At 34.3% G+C, this 13,347-nt stretch overlaps 1 protein-coding gene and 1 long non-coding RNA gene across 2 annotated transcripts in view; one reads left to right on the top strand and one right to left on the bottom strand.

Annotated features, from left to right (window-relative positions):
• LOC118741006 (mitochondrial carrier protein Rim2) overlaps nt 1-13,347 on the bottom strand; it is a gene marked incomplete at its 3' end in the record, with an annotated part of 371,826 nt that overhangs the window by 113,918 nt on the left and 244,561 nt on the right. The window lies entirely within an intron of this gene.
• LOC118741009 lies at nt 2,932-3,601 on the top strand. The gene is made up of 2 exons (XR_004993216.1): nt 2,932-2,962; nt 3,111-3,601. It is a non-coding gene; the product is annotated as an uncharacterized LOC118741009 (long non-coding RNA).

The following is a 13,347-nucleotide window of genomic DNA, read 5'->3' as shown; positions in this document are numbered from 1 at the left end:
ATTGTTACTAGTACTTGCATGTTTTTACTAGAAATGCATTCAATAACTCAAAATATTTGCAGGAGAGAGCGAATTCGAGAGCGTAACAACCCGAAAGAGCTGCAAATTCTTGCAAGTAAAAATTTTACTAGCAGGAATTTGCAGGAGTCAAAAAGTAAGGTTATGTTTCCAATTCAAATGTAACCAAACTGTTTAAGAGGATAATTTGATGAAACATAATTAGTGAAATGAAAATATGGATGAAAAATTTAAATCTATTGTATATTTTTTTTATTTTTATGACGATGGGAACTATTCCCAAATAAAAAAACAATTGCGCGCCAAAACTTAACCGTCAGAAAGTGCCAAATGGCTTAAGTTGCAAGCTTTTACTAGTTTTGCGTTCAATAACTTTTTCTGGAAATTTTCTCTTGCTCTCAATTTTGAAGCTCAGTTAGTCCAGACTTAACTTAAGTTAACTTACCGTAAGAAATCATCAATGGTTATTCAACACGTCAACTTAAGCCAAGAGCGGAAATATTTTGTTTTTGTATTTCTTTTTTCAGCTGTTTAACAGTTCGCTGGCTAAAATGCCATATCAAAAAAATTTATGCAAACAAAAATGTTTGCTTTCATTTATTTTTAAGAAATACAAAAACGAGAGTCTGGCAAGCCTGATTCTCTCACCGCTCTCAATTTCCGTAAGGCCGTAACTTGAGAACCTAAAATCTACAGGTTCTTAAGTTTCTTACGGTAAGTTAAGTTTTAACTAACCTTCAACACAGGATCTCATATAATTAAGTCTAGACTAATTACTTCGTTGCTACCCTGACACACTTTTTTACCTCCTCGTATTTGGAATTAACTTTTATTTTTTCCTACCTTTTTCGGTTAACTTTTCTATTTACTGGCGATTACAACTACAATGCTTTGGTCCTTTTACCCTCTGTGCCCGTTGCACGGCGACTAGGCGGGTATTAATAATGGCAAATTTGCGTGTTTGAAATTGTTTCTCCGTTTGGCTTAACTAACGCAAGGCTATTTGATTTCTTCACGTAATTCTTCTTGTTATTAGACACCATATGATTTGTGGTTGTAGGTGAACGGTTTTTTTTTTGTGTTGTTTTGGTTGCTATTACGCAGGACTTGCAATCAGTCGTATAAGCAGTAAAACAGTGTGTTAAAATTATAAAATTCCGAAAAAATACATATGCGAAATTTTTTTTAATTTCTTCTCATTTCGGTGAAAGTAAATTCTCTTAAAAACGCCTAAGATTCTAACTTCTTTGTGAAAAAAAAACTTAAAAAAATAATTACATTCGACAAAAATATAATATTAGAGGTCTTGACGCCGTTCTTAGCACTCAGTATCTCTGTACTCTGTAATTTTGCCAATGTTAAATACTGTTCCCACCTACGAAAATTATCCTTTCGTTTTTTTCGCCCAGGCAGTGAAGAACCCCTTAAAAAGTTTATTTCGCAGTCAATCCCAAAAACTGTTCCCAACGTTCGAAAATTTTCTTTTCAAGCCTGTTAAACCGTGAAACAAAAATAATGGCAATCTTGCGCTATTAACCAAAAAACTATTCCAGGTTCAGAAAATTTTGTTTTCTAACCAAATTTTAGTTAGTAAATAACGTTGGGCGATTTTCTAAGTGATTTAACATGGGATTCGACAAAATCGTCTGTATAAATTGAATTTTAATTTTCTGGAAAGCGATAAAATCGCTTTGAACTTTTGTTGAATCGCTTACAAAATCGCCTCATATAAATGCTGCTTAAAACTCTTCCCATCTCTGGGGCAGCTTCTTTTTTTACTAAAACTTTTAGAAATGCAACGTTAGTCTCTCGCACGATAGCCAATAAAGCATTTATACCTCCAGTATTGACTGTTCTCACATGAAGGATAACTTTTTTTCTTTTAAATATTATTACTATTTCTACTTGCATTCTTGCACTATATATCGTTAGAAAAATCTGTTCCGACTTTTTGAAAATTCTAGTCAAAGATTTCTGTTTACAGATTAAGGCCTTAATCCACTCATATACCTCACTTTCCCCAGTTTTGAAAAAAAGATAAAATTGCATGCGCTATTAACCAAAAAAAAATCTTCCACTTCCGAAGAATTTCTGTGGGACTTTTTCCCTTAGCTGATTACAGCGCTAAATATATAAAAGCTGAGCTCCTTCTAATATTTTTTACGTTATCCCCACCAAAAAAATACTGTTTCCATTTTCGAAAAGTTTATGTTCGATTTAAAACATTTTCAATTAACACTTTCTTCACTATCACTCTTACCGACTTTGCGTACTTCAGATATTTATTAAACTGTTCCCACCTTGGAAAATTCTATTCTACCTAAAACTTTATCTAACCACTGAGAATTTATTGTTAGTCTCCGACTCGCAATCCTAATTAGCAATGATGTCCCAGCATAAACTGTTCTCAGATGCAGATACACTATTTTTACTTGTTATAACTATTTTTTAATCTAACTAAAAACTGTGCACTGCACGGATTTGCAATCGTGCGTTTTATAAAGAAAACAACTGTTCCAACTTTTTGAAAAACATTTATTTTGCTTTAGATTTTCTATTGAACATTTACGTTCACAGTTAAAGTTTTTTTCTTTTTATATGCAGCAAGAGTCTACTTGGTTTTGGCTACTGGAAAGTTAGCTTTAAGCGCACCTACCCTTAGTAAAAAAGATTACTTTTTATTGAGTAGCTTCCTGAATTTAAGTCTGTTATTTGTTACTTTCGCTTCACTGTTCAAGAGCGCTGCTAATACACTTTCACTTAGCTCACTTAAACCTTATGCTTTCAGTGTCAGTTCAACTTCAGGTGCCCATGGTGGAATTATACAAGGTGTTGTACGTAGTGACAGCTCATGTCGACAGCTCCCTTACAAAAGGTTGTAATATGGAAGCACGAGAGAAACGGGAAGAAAAAAAGCCCGCTTTGCGAAGTAGTACGAAATTTGGTACTATTTTTCATATAAAATTTTGCATATAAATAGTTACAAACGGTATATTATGATAAGCTAAATTCGCGAAAGTAGTATATATAACGTAGTACTTATGCAATAAATGGTAATTTAGTTTATTAAACACAATGTCCTATAATTATAGTCAAACTTCCAAAACCAAAAAATTAGTGGTGACCCCGAGTCGTTACAACATGACGGAATCGACAAAAGGGCGAATCGACGGATGGGGAGAATATTTCATCGAACAAAATGCCAACTAAAGATGTGGAGCTTGCATCGCAATGCAAGCTGCGACCGTTCTGAACTGAGATGACAGACAAATGGTTTCTACAAATTGAGGCCACCTTTCAGTCGTACAAGACCACATCTTATGTCGGTAAATACAATCTGGTTTTCTCAGCAATTAGCAGCGATGCTTTAAAGGAAGCTGCGGATTTTTTAAAAACCTTACCAACTCAAGACCGATATATTAACCTCAAAAGTCAACTACTGTCACGTTTTACTGATTCAGCCGACCCACATAGGGTATTTGGCTGATTTAGGCATATTTTTATCGCTACAAACATCAAATATAGTTTTAGTTATCGAATAAAACATTCACTATAACTACCCTGTTACTAATAGAAAATTCAATCGTAGTGAAATCTTATTTATTGTCAATATTATTGTGGCTTATTAACATTTGTTTCCATATTGTTATTGAGCTTTGTAGCACTATTATGTTTTTAGGGAAAAGGGAAAAAGCAACAAAGTCTTAGCGGTAGAAGTTACCAAAAAAACAGTTATATCGTTGGAAAAGCGGGGCCAGAGGCAGTGAACCACAGACGGAATTGCAGCGGAAGGAAGCACCGACCAAAATAACTACAAATCCTTGGAGAGAACTCTAAACCGATGTTTTTTTGCCGAATTAATGTTGAAATTTCTAATTTAATTTTCAGTTGCCAACGATAAGAATAGAGTAAATGTCAAAGAATTGTTCAGTGATTGCAAATCGCTTTTGGAATAGGGAATGAGGTAGTTTAGTACTTTTTTAAAGGCGATAAAATGTAGTTTTTTCAAGAGGGAAACACTGATATAGCTAAGGGAGCCAAGATGGCGGATTAGAGCGAGAACGCTGTCAATATCCAACACCTTGTATTATTCCACCATGCAGGTGCCTTTGCACTATATTTATACGCTCATATGTACACTCATACTTATAAAAACATTCTATCACTCATTCAAATAATGTTGTTTCTACTATTCTAATCCTGCAGGCGCTTGAGCGGAATATGTCTCTGTCCGGTCAGTACCTGGAAGAATTATCGCGACGCTACAAAAAACAAGTTGAAGAACTTCAACTCACACTCACCCAAACAGTGCAAACGGTACGCACGCTGGAGGAGCATACGCGTCGACAAAGCGAGCTGCATCAGCTGCTCGCCCAGCGCAATGCCCAGCTGAAGGACGAGCTAGACGATTTGCCGCTGCAGGTGCACGCATGCATTGTGGTCATAATTTTTGTAGGCGCCTTTGTATTTCTTGTGCTTATGGTGAGTATTATCTTCTATCGTTCGATGCGACGCGAAACCAAGGAGGTATTGACGCTTTACGCCAAAGCGAATAAGAAGAAGACAGCCAACGCGGTGGCCGCAATGCAGAAAAAACTAAATCGACGTAAATCATTTGAAGACTTCTCGGATCATCAGCAAAGCGGCGAAAAATTGCGACGTCCCAGTGAAGAAACGCTTATGATACTTAAGGAACGTAGTGGCAGTGGCGGTGGTTATGAGGGCATTGAAACCGTTGGTGATGCAGCTAAGAATACGTCACAGCGCCAACGGAAAATCTCCGTGTGTTATAGTAGCAATGTGGGCGCCAGCAATCACTGCACAAGTGACGCACCCGGCACTCAAAATATTAAATTGCGGCGCAAGGGGGAGAAGCACTCGTGGCCTAATACTGAACACGCGCAACAACAGGCGCGTCGCCATCTAGCGCAGCTGCACGATGTTACAGAGTTAATGGAGAATTCCGATAGATTAAATGGCCGTCCACCACGTGCGCCTTTGTTAAATGGCAGTGGCAGCAAATCCAAACGAAAATCGCAACTGCCACGTCGACAAGCGTCTGTGTCACATAAGTTTATGGGTGGCTTAAATAGTACCGCATCGGCGGCGGAGATTAACGCCGCTGAATATGACGAGAGTCTACGACTCGAAGAGGATGACCTTGACAATTTTATACCAACATCCGATTTGGCGTATAACGAATTCATGCCTGAAGGACCATCCGGCTATCAGGTGGACGATGGCGTAGAGGTTCAGAATGCAGATAACACAAAATCAGGCAAGAAGCTAAGTCGTCTCTCAGCACCCAATTTCTTTAAATCACCCTTCGGCAAGAGTCGCAATAAATTACGTGGCACGAAATCGGCAAAACATCCGCATGAATTCACCTCTTGGGAATATTATCGCTCGAAGAATTCAGAGCCGAAAGCACTAAGTGGCTCGGCATCCGCCAGTGGTGGCTTCATGCGTGCCTCGCCAACCAACAGCTTAGATTCATCATCACTCTCGGAGATTTTGTTACCCAATAGCCGCACTGAGAATTCATTTCGCATACTCGAGGAGGCTGCATTGTCGTCGGGCGAGAGCATAGCGGCCAGCAGTGGAGCAACGGCGGCGACGGCAGCAACGACACCGACTGGAACCAATACCACGGACAATGGTAACGGTAATGCACATAGTAATGGCAGTTATAGCAATGGCAGTAGCATCGCTAGTAATAGCAACCGCAGTTCTAATTCATCTACATCGACGAAAAAGAAAAATCGTAGCTTCAATAAGATATTTCGTAAAGTATTTTAGATAACGACTGAGGTGTTGAGGAAGCGAGGCTTTTTTGTTGTTTTTTGTAGCTTCGAATAAAATTTTTAATTTTTTGTAAATTCAAGCGCTTTCAACGAGTCAATTCATTTTAGTGGCGCATTACTCAAAGTTCAAAAGTAATTTTCTGCACATTAAAAGTATAGTCTGATATTACTTCTATATAATAAGTGAGCATTCGAACACAGTGAGTGTCAGAAGAATGTAGATTATATGAATTTTTTTCAATTTTTTTTTTATAAAAAATGCTATAGCCTATTAACTACCATAAACATTGGCTTTTTAGAAAAGATTTAACTCAATTAGTTCCAGTCTAGCAAAGAATTGTAGGTGACCACGGTGTACAAAAACGAAAAGGTCATATAATATACCTCTGTAGAAAGAAAATTATATATTTCGCGTTAGATATAACTCCTCCACTTAAGTAGCAAAGGACATACAACTGTACAACTACTCACAGACAAAGGGAGTCACTAAAAAAAGCATTTGGTTTATACTCACAATTGGGGCATTCACTTCGATATCTTAAGTGTCTTATTGTTATTTATGAATTCTCACGCTGGTAAAAAGTAGTTGGTACTGTTTTCAAGTTTACTGAACATATTTAATCTTGTTTACTACATGCAACAATACGACCATTGGCGTATACAGGTAGGGGCTCGAGCCCCCTAACTTTCTAATTTTTCCTATATATATAAAAATAGTACCCTGAAATGCCAGCTTAATGGGGTCGAGCCCACCCCTAAATTTCATTCTGGCTACGCCAATGAATACGACACCGCACAATAGGTCCCATTTGTGTGGCAAAAAGTCATTTTTTTTTTCCTTGGTATTTGATAAAGGAAACTTCAAATTAATTTTGTTGAATTTTTGAAGGTGCTTTAAATAATTAAAATAACAAACATTAGTTTCAATAAAATATGGAAAGGAAAAGTGATAGTATTAGCCGGTTTCACCAGCAATTTAAATGAAAAATTATTTTATATTTTCTGTCAATTTCCATACAAAATTAAAATAATTTTTCACTTAAATTGCTTTTGTGAAATTAGGTGTGAGTGCTTTATTGTTTAAAATAAATACATATTTTTTGTGATTTTTTTTTTGCCAGAAAAATAGATAATTCTGACATAACCTAAAATTAATTGTTGTTTGCTTAAAATTTAAGTTCGAACAAGCTTGTAAAGTCTTAGCCATGTTTATACTATCAAAAACGTGTAAAATGGGTATTGAGATTGTCGGTAGTAAACTATTTACCATTGTGTGGGGTGGACGCAATAGAGAGAGGAAACAAAAGTCTGTTAAAAATTTGTTTGCTACAAAGGCTTTTTATTTTTTGAGCAGACAATTCAGCAAATTTTTATCGTTACCTTAATATACGAAGGATATTGTAGATATTCTCTAAAGACAAGGAAATTTTAGATAGCGCCTTACTATTTTAAGGTATTTTATATGATTTGGCAACATTTTTGAAAAATAACCACTGCATAAATAGTTTCTATAACTAACTGGTATTTTTTTCTTTAATATAAATATCTATAAAAAAGCAGCTGCATTCACACTTTTTTAATAAAATTACAAACACAAAAGTGACAAGGGTTAAGATTTTTTTTTTTGAGGATAAATGAAAATCAGGTTTTTTTAATCATCTAATTGTACAGTGAACCGTTGTGAATACCCCAAATGTGTTTCATGTTAAATAATTTTCTTTATCTTTTACATTTAAAAATTTAGCTTATGATACAACAAAAATCATGAAAACCAAAATTCCATGCCAAAGCCTTCTATATTAAGGAAGAGAATGCGCAATCTTGTTCGCGAAAAAATTACCAAAATTCAACGGCAATTGTAGCCTTCACTTTCTCCTTTCTTTTTTGTATGGAGCGGCACAAATTAAAGGGGTACTGCTTACGCCACTCACAGGAGACTTTCAAAAAGGCATTTAGTACGGCGTACTTCAGAAGCTGTTTTAGAGGAGCTTTTCTAAAGCTGCTCCTTTAATTCATAAAAATCATACTTCTTTAATTTATTTATTTTAAATTTATACATTCGCGTAAATTGTAAATAGAAAAATGTTATCTAGAGCAGTGCTCGTCAAACTTTTGAGTGTGACGGACCGGCTGCAGTTTTTCTATTACGTCGGGGACCGGTACCTTGTTTTATTGATTATTTTTCGTTTACGATCATCTCATATATGTATTAAAATTTGTTTAAATGAATTTTTTTATTAGCCGGGTGTCTATATATGACCTATTACCATTTAATGATAGCAGATATTAGCGATTTTTTATGAATGTTTAACAAATTTAAGTTGTTTTTATTATACAAGTTGTATATAGCCTCATTAAACAGTAATATAAAACATCACAAATGTAATAACTGTAAAGTTATAATAATAAGACATATTATAAGCACGTCAAGTTTTATTAAAATTATATTAATGCTATTGGAAGGTGTCATTCCTTGTAAAGTTACGAAAGTCGATTTTTACTAATGCGAGAGGTGAGCCTGTTTATTATTTACAAGCTTATCAAGTCGTGGCTCAATTGTGGACAGTGCGACACGCAATGGAGAACTAATATTTAAACTGTTCCTGTACTTTGTCTTAATAATACTCATGGTTGAAAACCCAGTCTCACAAAGGTAAGATGAAGGAAATGGGAGTAGAGCTTTCAGAGCAATTTCAGCAAGTTCCGGGTATTCTGCTTTGACATGAATCCAAAATGACGCAAGTGATGTCATAGTTTCGAAAACCATCTTCAATCCTTCGTCAGCAGCTAACTCCAACAATTTATCTTCCAAATTGACGGCCAGATCAGCCTTCGAAGCAATAAATGGATTTCGTATCCATCCTGTACCTATTCGTGGAACAGGTGATTTTGTGTTGGAGATGTCAAACTAGGTTACTTTGCTTTGTTCGTTTGTGTGTTCGCTTGTGTTTTGACTTAATATTTTGACATCTCGGACGTGAAATTTCTAGTACTACTACCATGCAGATAATTGTACCATGGTTAGAAGTGTGGAGTATACATATAGTCGTATATGTATATATAATCGTTTAAAAAATCGTTGTCCATTTCGCGACGCCCTTTGCGGACCGGCGACTTATGGCTTACGGACCGGCACCGGTCCGCGGACCACCACTTTGACGAGCACTGATCTAGAGGACATGTAGGGAAGCCCTTCTTGTTTAAGTCTTTTAGAATAGCTTCACTTAAGGCAGTACCTAAATTATCTTCTGGGTAATTATTTCAATTTACCTTACAACTTCTTCATTTAGTCTGTTAAAACCGCGAAATTTTGTTAGCTTTTAACTAATCGATCACACAAAATTTTTCAAGAAAATCATTAAGGTTATTTAATATGGCAACTTTTATACAAATCTGGATTTCGGAAAAAAATAAGTTACCTCCGTATTGGGGCAACGCTTAACATATTGGGTACTTAACTAAGCTTTTAACTGCAATTAAGCTGCTGGTGAAAATAGGGCATAAACTCGCAAAGTCTGATACGGACTAGGGAATGAATTTGTAACACTCTTTTGACACTCACTGTAACCATTGATTGACAAGATACACAATAGGGCTGGTTATAGTTGCGGTTTGGAAAAAATATATATATAGCAAAAACATAAGAAAGTTGTAGCAAACAAGTTGATTTCACTTGATCAATAGGTTAGACCACTCTGATGGTCGAAAGAATAAGTTCAAAAAAATATTTGTTTTTTCCTACCGCAATGCGAAATTTAAAAAAAAAAAAAAAGATGTACATATTATAGTTGTTGAGGCGACAATCTTAAAAGAGTTTTTATTCTTGAATACCGCACCTTCCAGATCTTGTTTCAAACTCATTCCTCGTCCGCGCACCTGCATCTCCGTTTCCCGCCATAAGTTGACTTATGCCGAGCTTCCAGTAGGCATTGAAATAGCAGAGCAATGTATGACATTTAAAAAATGCCATATGGAAACAAACATAATCAGCTATATCCAGAGTTTCTCGCGAAAACAAATTTACCCGAAATTCTTTCGTTCGCCCATAGTGAATACACATAAGCGAAAAGAGAAAAATTAACGAATTCGGGCGAAAATTATACTTTTGATAAGGCTGAACGACTATGTTGAATGCGCGACCTTGTCATTAAAAATTTTGTCAATTAATGCCCAGTGGAAATTCAGCATTAGTAGAGGAGTATTTTTCATTAAAGTCATAAATGTTTTTTTAATGACGAATGTTATGCGAATCCAGTATAATGTCAAACTTTTACTAGCGTTTAAATTAAAAAAAACTTTGTGCCACTTAAAAAATAGTATGGCGGTATTCCCTGGGGATAGAAATGGCAAAATTTTTATATACAAAGTTTTTCATTCAAAATATTGTGATATGGCTTTCAAAATAATAGTAATTAAAGCTATTTCCAAATAAGTTGGCAAAAAGTTTGGCATTTACATAAATGCCTTTTTGAAATTTGGCAGTTTGTGGAACACGAATATTTTTAGTCCCAACTTTTTCATCAAAATTGTTGTCAAAGCGTTTTTACAGCCGTAGAAATTGTATAAAAAGTAGTATGTTGAACTATACGTTCATAGACTCTGACAAAGTTTAAGGTTTTACATACATACATATATACATACATACATATAAAGTTTTTAATTTTTTTTAATATATTTCGACCAGTGGAATTTGTTTGATTGTGTGTTTTTCAGTTTACTTAAACTTTTCATTCAACATGTACTCGTAATATTAATTGCATTGTTTTAACTAAACTCTGTTTTAATATCAAAGCTTATGCTTATTGCTTTGTTACCGATTAATTTGAATTATATCATTATCAATATAGTCTACGCAATCATCAACAAACGCTTCTACTTATTAATTTTTCATTATTATTATCATCATCCAAATACGCCAACATGTGCTTGCCTATCGATGTTCTTAAACAATTTTTTTTCGTTTCTGTACTATTTTAAAATAATTCAATATGATTTAATTTATAGTTTTTAGTTAAGAAGACACTGCGAAAAAAAAGAAAACAACAATCTACGAACGCAAAGAAAAAACTACATGCATACATACATATGTATGTATGTAATCAGTCATAGTGATTGAGGAAGAAAGAGAAGTGGAGAGAAGCTACGGCGAACTGCGTGCATTACCTACCAGTCAATGTATGTATGTATGTACATAAATTCTGAAAATTGTTAATTTCGAAAAAAAAAAGTTATGCAAAATGCGTTTTACTGGCGAAATGTATAACTTTATTATTTAAACGCTTGCGAAATGATTTCTTCGCAAATTGAAAGCAAAGAGAACAAATTTTTTTATTCACATTTTATTTTTGTAGCGAACGTGTTTAAATTGCGAATATGTATGTAAGTAAGTACATGCATTTTTTCATTATTTGTAAAATATTGTTATACCTAGTGCATATACTGGCGTAAAAATTAATAACTGTATTTTCTATATTTATAAAATGAATTAGACTAAATTGTTGTAATCAAGTGTTGAGAGCAAAAAATTGTTAATAAGAAAATACTTATCGTTACCAGTCCATTTTTTGAAATTGTTGAGGAGAGACGAAAAATCGATGTAGTTTTGCATTATCTGTCTTTTCTGCATCAAATGCTAAATTTTGAAAAAAGTGGACTTGACACCTTTTTACCTTTAGGTAGCGTTATGTATTACACTTTTGGAAGTTTAAATGAGAAGCACCTGGCTATTTGTTATTTTTAAGAGTGAAGCAAAGTATAAGTACTCGTACATACAAATATGTACCTGTGTGTGTAGTTGTATACATATGTATAGCGCTGCATATAAAACAGAAATGATTAATGTTTGAAGGCTGTTTAGACCCAAAATCGATAGTATCCGTTTCAACGAGACTTTAGCATAGACATGTGTGTATACTTTTTTTTATGAGCCCTAGTTTGGATATTAAATTTGGCCGAAAATATTTTTGCGCAAACCTCCATTTTTAAAATGTTAGAATATTTCTAGTTTATGAGCGATTTAGTATTTCAAGTCTACAATGTCTATAAAAATCGTCTTCTTTTGATTTAATCCTATGACGTTGTTAAAAATCTATTTTCCCTAAAGTTTTTGATGTATGTATGTACATAAGTATGTACAGTGACAGAAACAAGTGTTTTTTTTTAAATATCCACAATGTTTTTAAATTTTTTTTTTGTTATTTTTCTAAAAAAAATATTGTCCGCGCTTTAACCAAACCCATATAAATCAAAGTGTGAAACTTCATACAAAATTTAGGAAAATTCAACCAATTTTCATCGAGATTTCAAACTTTTTAATCTGAATGTTTGGTACATTTTTGGTATGCAGTCCATACAATTTTAGTCCAGGGAGGTGTAGGTTTCAAACGGCTAAAAAATCGCGTTGATTTTTGATATTTTTTCTTGGTGACCGCTTGTGCAGTTTTTTTTTTATATAACAACGCAAGTCATAAAAACTGCTGATTTTTTGAAATTTTGTTGCGAGCGGTCTTGTGCATTTTATTACATAAGAAATTCATGTTTATATGAAAAAGAGTGCACAATTCCGTCAGCAAAAAAAAAAATAATAACGCGATTTTGTAGCCTTGCTTTAAAATTGCACTTCATTGGACTAAAATTGTAATTGAGCTATAAAACTGACCCAAAAACTTTCTAATGATTCACATTAAAAATTTCGAAATTTTGACGAAATTTTTTTGGATTCTCCTAAATTTTGTTTAAAGTTTGAAACATTGATTTAAATGGTTTTAGTTAAAGCTGAGACAATATTTTTATAGAAAAATAACCAAAAAAAAATTAACATAAAAGACATTGTGAATATAGAAAAACCAACACGTGAACACTTGTTTGAGTCACTGTATTTTAGAGTGCATCACCAAATAAACTTGAGGTTTTTCGAATGCAAAAACATTACCGATATTTTATGGAGATTGATGCACCCTAATGTATATACATACGTACTTGTACAGTGGTGGTCAAAACATATGGAAGGAACTACATCTATGTTTCTACAATTCTATCTTTACCTTATCAATAGCTAATTTGAGAAATACTGGTTCTATAGCTTTTTTTAAAGAATACTAAGGTGGCTCATTGCTGTTTTTAGCGCACTGGCGCGAAAAAAGGGCAAGCGTAGAAAAATATAAGTGGTCGTGATTTGTTGAAACTTTACTCCTACAAGAATTATTTCATGGTTATTTCAAAAATTAAGTCGTTTTTTTTACCGGTTACCAACTTCTAAGAACCCGGGTTTTTATTGCCGTCTAAAAATTTTGAGAAAAGCGGAGTGGTCATGACCATTTTTTATGTTGTACCGGTTACCAATTTCGAAAAATCCGAATTCTTAGTACCGGTTACCAATTTCGTAAAAAAAACGAAGTGGTGAAAGATGTTCCATAAAGACAGGTCTTTTTCTTAATTATTAGATTTTTGTTTCTCTTTTGTTATACGTTTTTATTTTCCGTTTTGCTTTGAACTATGCTACACGCTCGCCTCCGCAAGCATCCCC

The sequence above is a fragment of the Rhagoletis pomonella genome, unplaced genomic scaffold, assembly GCF_013731165.1.
Source record: "Rhagoletis pomonella isolate Grant_MI unplaced genomic scaffold, Rhpom_1.0 Rhpom_scaffold_00006, whole genome shotgun sequence".
Taxonomy (NCBI): domain Eukaryota; kingdom Metazoa; phylum Arthropoda; class Insecta; order Diptera; family Tephritidae; genus Rhagoletis; species Rhagoletis pomonella.
Note: the sequence above shows the minus strand (reverse complement) of the source record. Positions and strands in the feature narration are given on the sequence as shown.